The 10,188-nt window shown below is 28.1% G+C and overlaps 1 long non-coding RNA gene across 1 annotated transcript in view; it reads right to left on the bottom strand.

The window, feature by feature from the left end:
* Window positions 1-8,186: 8,186 nt before the first annotated feature.
* Window positions 8,187-10,188, bottom strand: part of LOC146887166 (uncharacterized) — a 66,995-nt gene continuing 64,993 nt past the window's right edge. The window contains exon 3 of the long non-coding RNA XR_014994289.1: window positions 8,187-8,251. This is a non-coding gene — a long non-coding RNA (uncharacterized LOC146887166). The remainder of the gene's footprint in view (window positions 8,252-10,188) is intronic.

Below are 10,188 nucleotides of genomic sequence, written 5' to 3'. Positions count from 1 at the left end.
TCACTGTTATTGGTTATCAAACATTATCAGTTATCCTGTTACGTTTCATACCACATTGGGTGGACTGTAATTTAATGTTAGTTATTATTCCAAAAGCTTAAAATGGTGTTCCCTTTTACCGGTGCCCTTCAGGTTTCTTTCACTCCTTCTGCAGCTCCACAAACTCGATTTCAAAATCCACCTTTCCACAAGTTTGTATAGTAATTTGCTAGTTTAGACATCGCAACGTGTTCGTGGTTATATATTGTTAACCTAAATTGGTTAAAACCTTTCAAATATTTGATCAACGACATCTGAACACGTTTATATTTGGACAAAGTCCCGATATGAGCATTGGTTAAAGGAATTTGTAACAGAATCGTTCAAGTCTCTCGCTAGAAGAAACTGCATTTTTCCATGTAAGCATGAGATACTCTAGTTTTTCACCGGGGCTTTTATGCCTTGAAATTAAGCTTTACTTCGTTAGAAAAAGGACAATCGAAAATTTCGAAATCAATGACCATGGTAAATGTGCTAGACTCTGCTTATAGGTTTTGGTGGTCACTTGCTTCTTAAGTATTTTGTGATATGAAACGTGGTTTCTAAGTAACTGGGACTTTGCAAACTTTGTAGACGTTTACAAGTAGGCTATGGCTTTCTGCATCCTATAATTACTAACTGCACCTCCTACAATAAGAGGGAAAGATTTAATCATCCTTTATCAATACCTTCACCGCGGCAGGGGAGAAAAAGAGAAAATTAAAAAGAAAAAACTAATTTAAAAAAACTTTATTTAGAATATATTTCATGTGTTTTGAAAAGCTATTTTCGAAATATATTTTATATAAGGATGTTCTGCAAAATTTGTTTCCAAAAGTTTCCAAAATACAAATCCTGAAGTTACTTTTTTAAAAGACAAAATGATCATTTTGAAAATAAACCAGTAACATAATGTTTGCAGGAATAAATGTTAAAAAATAATAATTTTTTATTAATAATTATAGGTTATATATATATATATATATATATATATATATATATATATATATATATATAAACCAGTAGTAAAAATTAAATTATCTCACCATAGTTTCAACTAATATTAGAAAAGTTATATGGTCATTTTGAAAGTTGATTTGGAAAGTTAGAAATAAAGTATACTTTTAGGGTAATAATAAGAGTAAAAAATTATGAAACAAGAAAGTACATTATGAGAAGACCATAAAAGTATTTACGTTGGGAATGCTTTCTAATCAAATTCTCAACAAACAAAATTACATTTCTATTAATAATAGCACACTGATTCTTTTAAGGTAAGCTTTTTTCATTTTCTTTTTCTTTTACTGAAGCCTTCTCTCCCGTATTTAATATAACACACAGTTTGGAATAAATTAATTATCTTCTATAAGATATTTTACAATTTTTAATATACTATTAGAATTTTTTTCTTTATTATCTTTATGAAGTATTCTGAATATGTGTGTTTTTATTAGTGAAAAGAAAAATTTAAAAGTCAATAACACTAAAGGTAAATTTGATTTATTCATAATATCTTTTAAAAAAAAAATAAATTTAATTAAATTAATTATCTTTTGTTGGTATATGTAACTTCATTATAAATACTTGTACGAGAGAGTTTACTATTATAAGAGCAAGAACTTGAATGAACTAGTCTTGCCGTTTCTTTTGGGTTTGTGTCCAATTCTACACTTCAAAACATTTTCTCAAATTATGAATTTATGATACTATACTCAATCATGGTGTCAATTTTTCTCTGCAAAAATTTCTATTCTGTTCATTTCATTATATTTGTTTATAAGTTTAATGATTTATTCAATTTTGTGATTGATATATTTGTTATTAAACTTTCATTGAAAATTTTAGTCAAAGAATTTGTTTTGAAAATCTAATACTGATACAATTGAAAATTTTTTTGTTAGATGTCTTATTACTAACTAATCTGAATTATGATGGTCTTCACTGACCTATATAGACACATAATTAAGTATTTTTAAATGTTGTAATTTGAAAAGCTTAAGTATGTATTACGTATGTATTCATTGGATCTTGACCACATTATGCTTTAATTTGGACAATCTATTAACTTTTCTTTTGTTTTGAAAAGGGTGTTGAAAAAACATCTTTTTCTTTTTTCTTCATACAATTATATGTGTATCACACTTAATTATTAATATTACTTTAGAAACAACTTTTTTCGTACATAAATCAACACAAACATTTTTATTACAATTAAATTATAGTAGAGGAAGTTGATACAAACCTAAATTACCTAACCTAATTAGCATGAATACATTTAATCGTCAAAATTTGTCAAACCTGGCTTGCTTTGTCTTTTGTCAAAAACTTTTATTGGTAATTTAATTTTTATTATATTAGTGTAATAAAAATGTCAATCTTTTAGAAAGATTTATCGGAGAAAACCAATAAAATATAAGTTTAACTTACGTAAAAAAAATTGACACTATTTTAAACGAAAATCATATATATATATATATATATATATATATATATATATATATATATATATATATATATATATATATATATATATATTCTCAACATGTTAGGGTTAATTCTTTCGACAAGAGACTTTTCCATGCATTGAATGCATTTATTAATTTAGATGGATTGTAACTTTGAGGCAAATACTTTGAATAGGAATTGTTGAAGCATAGGATAAACGAAAATTATGGATACAACACTACATCTCTTCAAAAATCATCAATCGATTTCACACTTAGTTTTTCTTTCATCATGATGGGGGACATAATAATTGAAGGTAGCAAACAGTAAGAGAATATGGAAATATAAATACTTTAATTATAATAAGTATAAATATTAAAAAGTTATTTATTAGTGTAATATTCAACAAATTTAAATGCATCTATAATACATAAATACAATTCATCTATCAGATATGACACATAGATATATATTAAAAAAATGTACAATAACTTTTAAAAACATGATATGATAAATATATAATTATTAATTTGTAAATTTAGATTAAAATCATATATATTAAACATAGTAAAAAATATCTAATAAAATATTATCATTATAAAATTACTACTACAGATACTTCAATAATAAACAGTAAAATATTTTAAAGTAATATATATATATATATATATATATATATATATATATATATATATATATATATATATATATATATATATATATATATATATATTTATTTATATATATATATATATATATATTTATTTATATATATATATATATATGTTCACTACTTTAAAATATTTTATTAATGTTTATTATTAAAGTATCTAATCTATAAATTAATAATAATTTTATAATGATAATATTTTATTAGATTTATATAATGATAATATCAGACACAAATATATTATCTAAATAGAAGTATTCGCATGTATCGTTCTATGCGTTATAATTTGTTATTAGAGTATTGAATAAATTATTTACTCATAATTATTTGCAACAGTGAAATACATATTATAGTATTAAAAATTCTTTTAGCAAACACTTTCCTTTAAAAAGAAAATAACCCTATCTGATGATCAAGGTTTTTCTGACAAATTTATCTTTAAATTATTGTAAACTATTACACTACTTTAACTTTCAACCCCAGTTACATTTTCTTTTCCTAAAACAATTGATATCATTGAATATACAATTATTCAATTATTCTCCAACTTCATGCTCACAATTGTAATAATTTTTTTCGGAAAAAAATGAAGAAAACACACGAGCTAGATAAAAGTATTAGAAAAACACACACACACACACATATATATATATATATATATATATATATATATATATATATATATATATATATATATATATATATATATTGGTTTTTTTTTAAAAATTGGCATTATATATGGGAGTGGTATCAATAATCTAAATAGAAATTGAAAGAATGGACAGTTTCAAGTCCTATTGGCTTAACTTTGTACGGTGTTGCTTTGATACCTTAGGTGTCATTGTTGTAGTTGGTGGTTGACTTTTCTCCTTCTTTCTTTTCTCTTTTCTTTTTTTTTTTCGCTATATTAAATTAAGGATATTTTAAGTTTTTCATATAAAATAAATAGGTTAAATTACAATAAATAGTGGCATAATTTTTTAAAATCCTGATTTTTTTAATCAAATGTTAGGTCAAAGTTCAATATACCAAAACAAACGTATATAAATTAAGCATTAAACCAGAACTAGAATGTTCCAAAACATTGAAATTAAAATCTTAGCAAAAAAAAAAAAATCGTGGATAAAAAATTAAAAGGAATAAAAAAAAATGAAATTTAGCATAAACTACCCTCCTAGAGTCCTAGCTAATTAACTAGCCTCTTCTTCAAGCAATGTCCTAAGCCACAACTTAGACCATGGTCATTCTTCTTCATTGAAGAAATAAGCGTGTGGGGTCTTATTTGTCCTAATGCTATTATCATTTTCCTATGTATTTTTCTTTGTGTGTGATTCCTAGATGTGACCTTCCCCAAACAAGCTAAAAAGTTGTGGATAATGCAAGAGACAAATTTCTTCTTCAAAGTAGCAATGTGTGAATGTACCCTAATGTGGTTATGAAGCATTATTCAATAATCAAGGTATTAATTAATTAATCAATTAATTAATTCACTCCTCCACTTTGTGTTCACTAGATGCACATAACATTTTACACTTAAGAAAGTGATTAGGGTAAATGGAAAAGCCAAAACTCTAGATGAATCCCCTTTGTAATTTAACACCAAACACTTTTTTCCTTTTTTTTTTCTTTTTTTTTGTATGTCAAAAGTATGTGCCTAATATTGATTGACCAATATTGCATTAATTATCACCATCTTTAATCAAGAGGGTTGCGTGCAAGAAAATTTGGCCAAAACTAACCACTCAGCGTAGTTAGGTTTTCTCTTTGTAACTTTGCAATATATAATATCTTCTTTAGAATGAGTTTATTTAAATACAACTTAGTTATAAGAAGAAGACAAGACATAGGATATCAACTTAACTATTAAAATCATATCCTCCAACACTGACTTTATTAAAGAAACACAGAATAATTAATTAATGTGAATACATTTAGCATTACAAAATAGGTTTTCTTATCACAATTGTAGTCCTCGCATGTTTCTATCAATAATTTAGGCCGTAAAATGGAGCTGTATAATTGCTGAAATTAATATATTGTAATTTGAAAACAATTGAGGCAATTTGAGTTCTCTTGTACCTGATTTTGGAGGCATTATTCACATCAAAGTGGAATTTAACTGGGTAACCAAAAAAAGCAAAAAAAAAAAACCCTTGGATATATTAATTTATGAAGGGTGAAGAATATGAATAGAGCAAAGAAGAAGAAAAAGACTTTAATACAAAAAAATTATATTTATATATATTGCAAAGTGGTCCATGTACAAAGTTATTATGCTATGATTGATGAGTGCATAAGGAAGGAAAAGTGAGGCATGAGAATAGTTGTAGCTTTCAGAATTAAGAGGTTTGGAATTTGTTTGGCAACTGTCCCAATTTGGAGGCTTAAAAAAGAATCCAAACACCAAAGGTTTATAAATTTGATGCAAAAACTACTTTGACTGTGTGTGTTTGGTGGATGCCAGCAGTTATTTATTTTATTATATTAATCTCTTTAATCAAACTTAGGAAATCAGATCTTCTTCATCATGCTGGTGCTGCTGGTGCATGTCTGGAATGTGAAACAGTCTTCTGCTATGTGTTTTTTTTGTCTCTAAACTATGGTAAAATAATTGTTTGACCCTAAACTTATTAGGGTTTCTTTATGGGGGGCCATAAACAAAATATGATTAAATACATTATCATATATGTATTATATTATTTTGTATTTACTAGTGTTTTTATTCTAATCTATTATATATAGCCTATACGTCTTAGAGATTTATTCTCTTTGTGATGAAAACGTATTTTTTTAAATATTATTATTAACATATATTTTTTATCATTAACATATATTTTATTAAAATTTTGTATACATTAATTATATATAAATGAAAATTTATTTATAAAGACAATAGTTTTCTTAAACAAATGATATATAAATTAATAAATATCAATATTCATAATATTTTACCTTATTTTGATACTTACTAACACATAAATATATAAAAATAATTTTAAAATACATTACAAAACATACTAATCTAAATTAATTAAAAATAACAGATAGAATTTATTTATAGAAAAATATATTAAATGTAAAATAAAATTTATGATAAATGTCTCAGAAAGATTAATGGCTATTAGGTAGCGTATTTTGTCAAATAAGACATTAGTAGTTGTATATATGTTTATTCTCAGAGAACAAAACTTACTTTTTAATTAGTAGTATTTTTCAATTGAAATTGTAGTCATTTTTTATAAATGTTGTACAAAAAGTCCACAGTAGTTATCTACTTGTAATTAAAAAAATAATTCATCTGAAAGATTTATTATATCCACCAAAGTTCTATATTATTTTAAACAATTTGAAAACTCTAATCATCTTCGTTCTTCTCATGTTCCATTTTGACCTACAACAATAGTACAGCGAAACAAATGTTAAATATATGCGATTTTATTGCATATGCATGTCATGTTTTATATTCTTTAATTAATTATATATATTTATATGATGTCGTGCATACATCATATATCTATATTTTGTCCTCTATAGAATTCTAACTAGGTATATCTAAGTCTCGATTTTCTCTTCTTATTTATTAAATAAAAAGCCATTGATTTATTGGTTTAAAATATTATGACCCAGTTGATTGATAACGCAATAATTACAAAAAAGAAAGACCTTCATAATTAGTAATTTTATATTTATTATAATTGTCAATTGTCCATTTTGCTTTCATTGATGATTAGACAGTAAAGAAAGCAGAAGAAAGATGTTACACGAAATTTCGAAGTTGGTAGCTTAATATGTTGTCCAGCTATTTTCGGAGAAAATTTCTAAAGGCAAATTTTTTATTATTTAATTTCAAGTTTAAGCAAGGAAAATTAATACATTTAATCACCAAAACACTTTGGCTAAGTAAAACGTTGAAAAAAATTGTTGTATATTTTCAATGTGTGTGGTTGTTCTATATGTTCTAGAAATGATATTGTATTTCCGATTAATTTTAAATGCAGGGCATCTATAGGATTAGAATTTACATCAGTTAAAAGTTCGAAGTATATTGCTTAAGAACCTCTTTCTATTTCAAGACAGAAAATTAAAAAAAAGCTTAACAATAAACAAAAAATTATAACAATGAGATGTTTTATTTTTTTTAAGTATATTATAAGAGATTTATCCGAAAATAAATTATTTATATTAAAAATAAAATTAATTATATCATAAATATCAATAACATAACTAATTTGATGGGTAATATAATCTATTATGAATTCATAATTGATTATTTATTTATATTTATATTATACATTCCTGGTGTGAACACAGACACGCTGTGTGTATGTATTAATTTTTTAAATATATATATATATATATATATATATATATATATATATATATATATATATTAAAAAAATTCATATTTCTTATCAATTTTGTTTTAAATTTTTTTTAGGAAATACTTATAAATTTTATTTTGAAAAAAATTACAGGAAATTGTTGCCAATTTTTTTGTAAAATATTTTGTATAAACACTTTTCGCAACAAATTATGTAAAAAATATTTATGAATTTTATAATTTTGTAGAAAATAATTATCTATGAAGAAATTACCTGTCAATTAAATTTAAAAAAAAAACTGCAGGAAAAAACATTTTGTTACAAATCTTTTTAACAAATTTGAAAGAAAATTCTTATGTAATATGAAAATTTTTAATAATAATGCAACATTAATTATAACTTTGTATTCGATTCAACGTATAATTAATTAACATAATTTATATATATATATATATATATATATATATATATATATATATATATATATATATATATATATATATATATATATATATATATTTTGTAATGTCCCATTTTATTATTAAACGAAATTAAAGGAAACGTTACGCGATAAAGTAAAGCAGCGTAGTCTTGGGGTCCTTAACGCAACCCCTACAACCTGACACACCACGATGCCAACATAAACAGATACAATTCTAACGAGGAGAGTAGAGAAAGAAATCATAAGCTGATACAAGGGTCGTATCCCTAAAGAAATCGTGAGTAAAAGACTCCAGCCCAGATGGCTAAGCTGCCGAATCGCCATTCCCTTGCTGACCACGAGAACCTCGCCCATCTGCTCCCATCAACCATGTTGATGATCATCGCAAGAAAGAACAACCACATACATCACAACCATACAACAAAACGGGTAAGCTAGAGCCAATCAACATATTCAACATGCAATCAAATATATTTTCATCATCTTATCCACATAGCAACCAAACATGTTATGACTCTTCATTCAATACACTACGACTCGACTCGACTCATCCGGATACGTATAAATCGGTCGGATTCAGCGGATGCTTACACTTGTGGTGGATACCCCTGCTCAACCCTGAGCTGCTCGATCCTGAGCCACGTGTTACCAGTGTTACGATGAATCAAAAATCTCTCCCACCACAAGGTTAGCCCTTAATGAGTTTCAGGCCTCCTGCTACTCCCACCACAAGAGTCAGTCCGCTCTAAGTGAGGCTAACTGACTCCTCGGAGCGTCAGGATGCAACCTTACCTTGAATCCTTACCTAGTTATACAGATGGGGCACCACCATGAACACCCACTAGCAGGGGCCATGGAATTACGTCCCGACCACTGAAGCGCGACCCCGGAGGTCTCACCTAGAGACCCCAAGGAAATTACACGCTGACACGGACCAACATTCGTAAAATCAGCAATAAAAGAATATTAAATAATATTATCAATTCCTTATCAACCCTTGAAGTTTAATCCTCATATCAATCACATCCCAAATTCATACCTCTGATTATCACCACCCCAATAAGTCTAGGGTCTCATCTCATGTCAAAACCATGTTCTTTTAATTCCAAACCACACATTCATTTTACATGCTAAGTCTCATACCAACCCATTCATCCACAATTCATGAATCATGCCAAAAATATACTTCATACTCCATTATATACATGTCCATCATCATACAATCATACTCAACCAAGATAAATTATTCGGGAACCATCAAACATCCAAAACACAGCACTGTCTCGCCCAGCACCTCGCTCAGGCTGAGGGGTCTCGCTCAGGCGAGACGTGCTCGCTCAGGCGAGCCTCCCCCTCGCTCAGGCGAGAGTGCCAAAAACTAGGGCATGGGCAACACGGGATCTCGCTTAAGCGAGATCCCTCTCGCTTGGGCGAGTTGCTTGCTCGCTCAAAAATTGAGCGAGCCGCCTGGGCGACTTTTCGCGCAAAAAACTTAGGCGAGCTCCCTGTTTCATCTCGCCTAGGCGAGATGGACTCGCTTGGGCGAGATTAACAGGTCTCGCCACTGTTCTTCGCTGTACCGCCATGTTTTCCGGCCAAACAACACATGCAAGCTATTCACACGCATCAAAACAAAGGATCAAACCGTACAAACAACAAATAACTCATAAACAGCTCAAAAAGGACTCGAAACTAGAACCCTAACTTCCCGTACCTGGAAAAGAGCTAACGGAACTCCGACGCGGGACCTTGGAGCACAGTAGCTCGAGTGATGGACCTAAGAACTGGCGGAACAGCGGTGTACACGATTATTTTCGGATTTTAATCGGTGGAAAACGAATGTAAAGCTTTAGGAGGTAAGTACAATAGGTTTAGAGTTACTTACGTGACAGTCGAACGGAACCCTAGCGAAAGGGGGTGGCGGCTGCGGCTCAAGGCAAGGCAAAGCTTTTTCTGAAAGTGGTAGGGTACCCTAGGTTTTAGGGCAGACCTAAGGACTTATACTATGGGCCGGCCTTTAGGCCCACAACTGTAGGGCAGCCCACTAACCTTTAGGGCTGGAAAAAGGAAATGGGATCTTACATATATATATATATATATATATATATATATATATATATATATATATATATATATATATATAACATTGATTATAACTTTGTATTCGATTCGGCATGATTAATTAACATAATTGTCAACATGAAGAAGAGAGTACCAGTGGGAAATATTTACCATGAAATAATTCAAATAAATGAGTTTTTAAATGTTATATGATCATTCATTGCACATGG

The sequence above is a fragment of the Vigna unguiculata genome, chromosome 4, assembly GCF_037176805.1.
Source record: "Vigna unguiculata cultivar grain cowpea cultivar isolate G323 ecotype 2 chromosome 4, ASM3717680v1, whole genome shotgun sequence".
Lineage (NCBI taxonomy): Eukaryota > Viridiplantae > Streptophyta > Magnoliopsida > Fabales > Fabaceae > Vigna > Vigna unguiculata.
The sequence above is the reverse complement of the archived record's forward strand: the minus strand, read 5'-3'. Positions and strand labels throughout refer to the sequence as shown.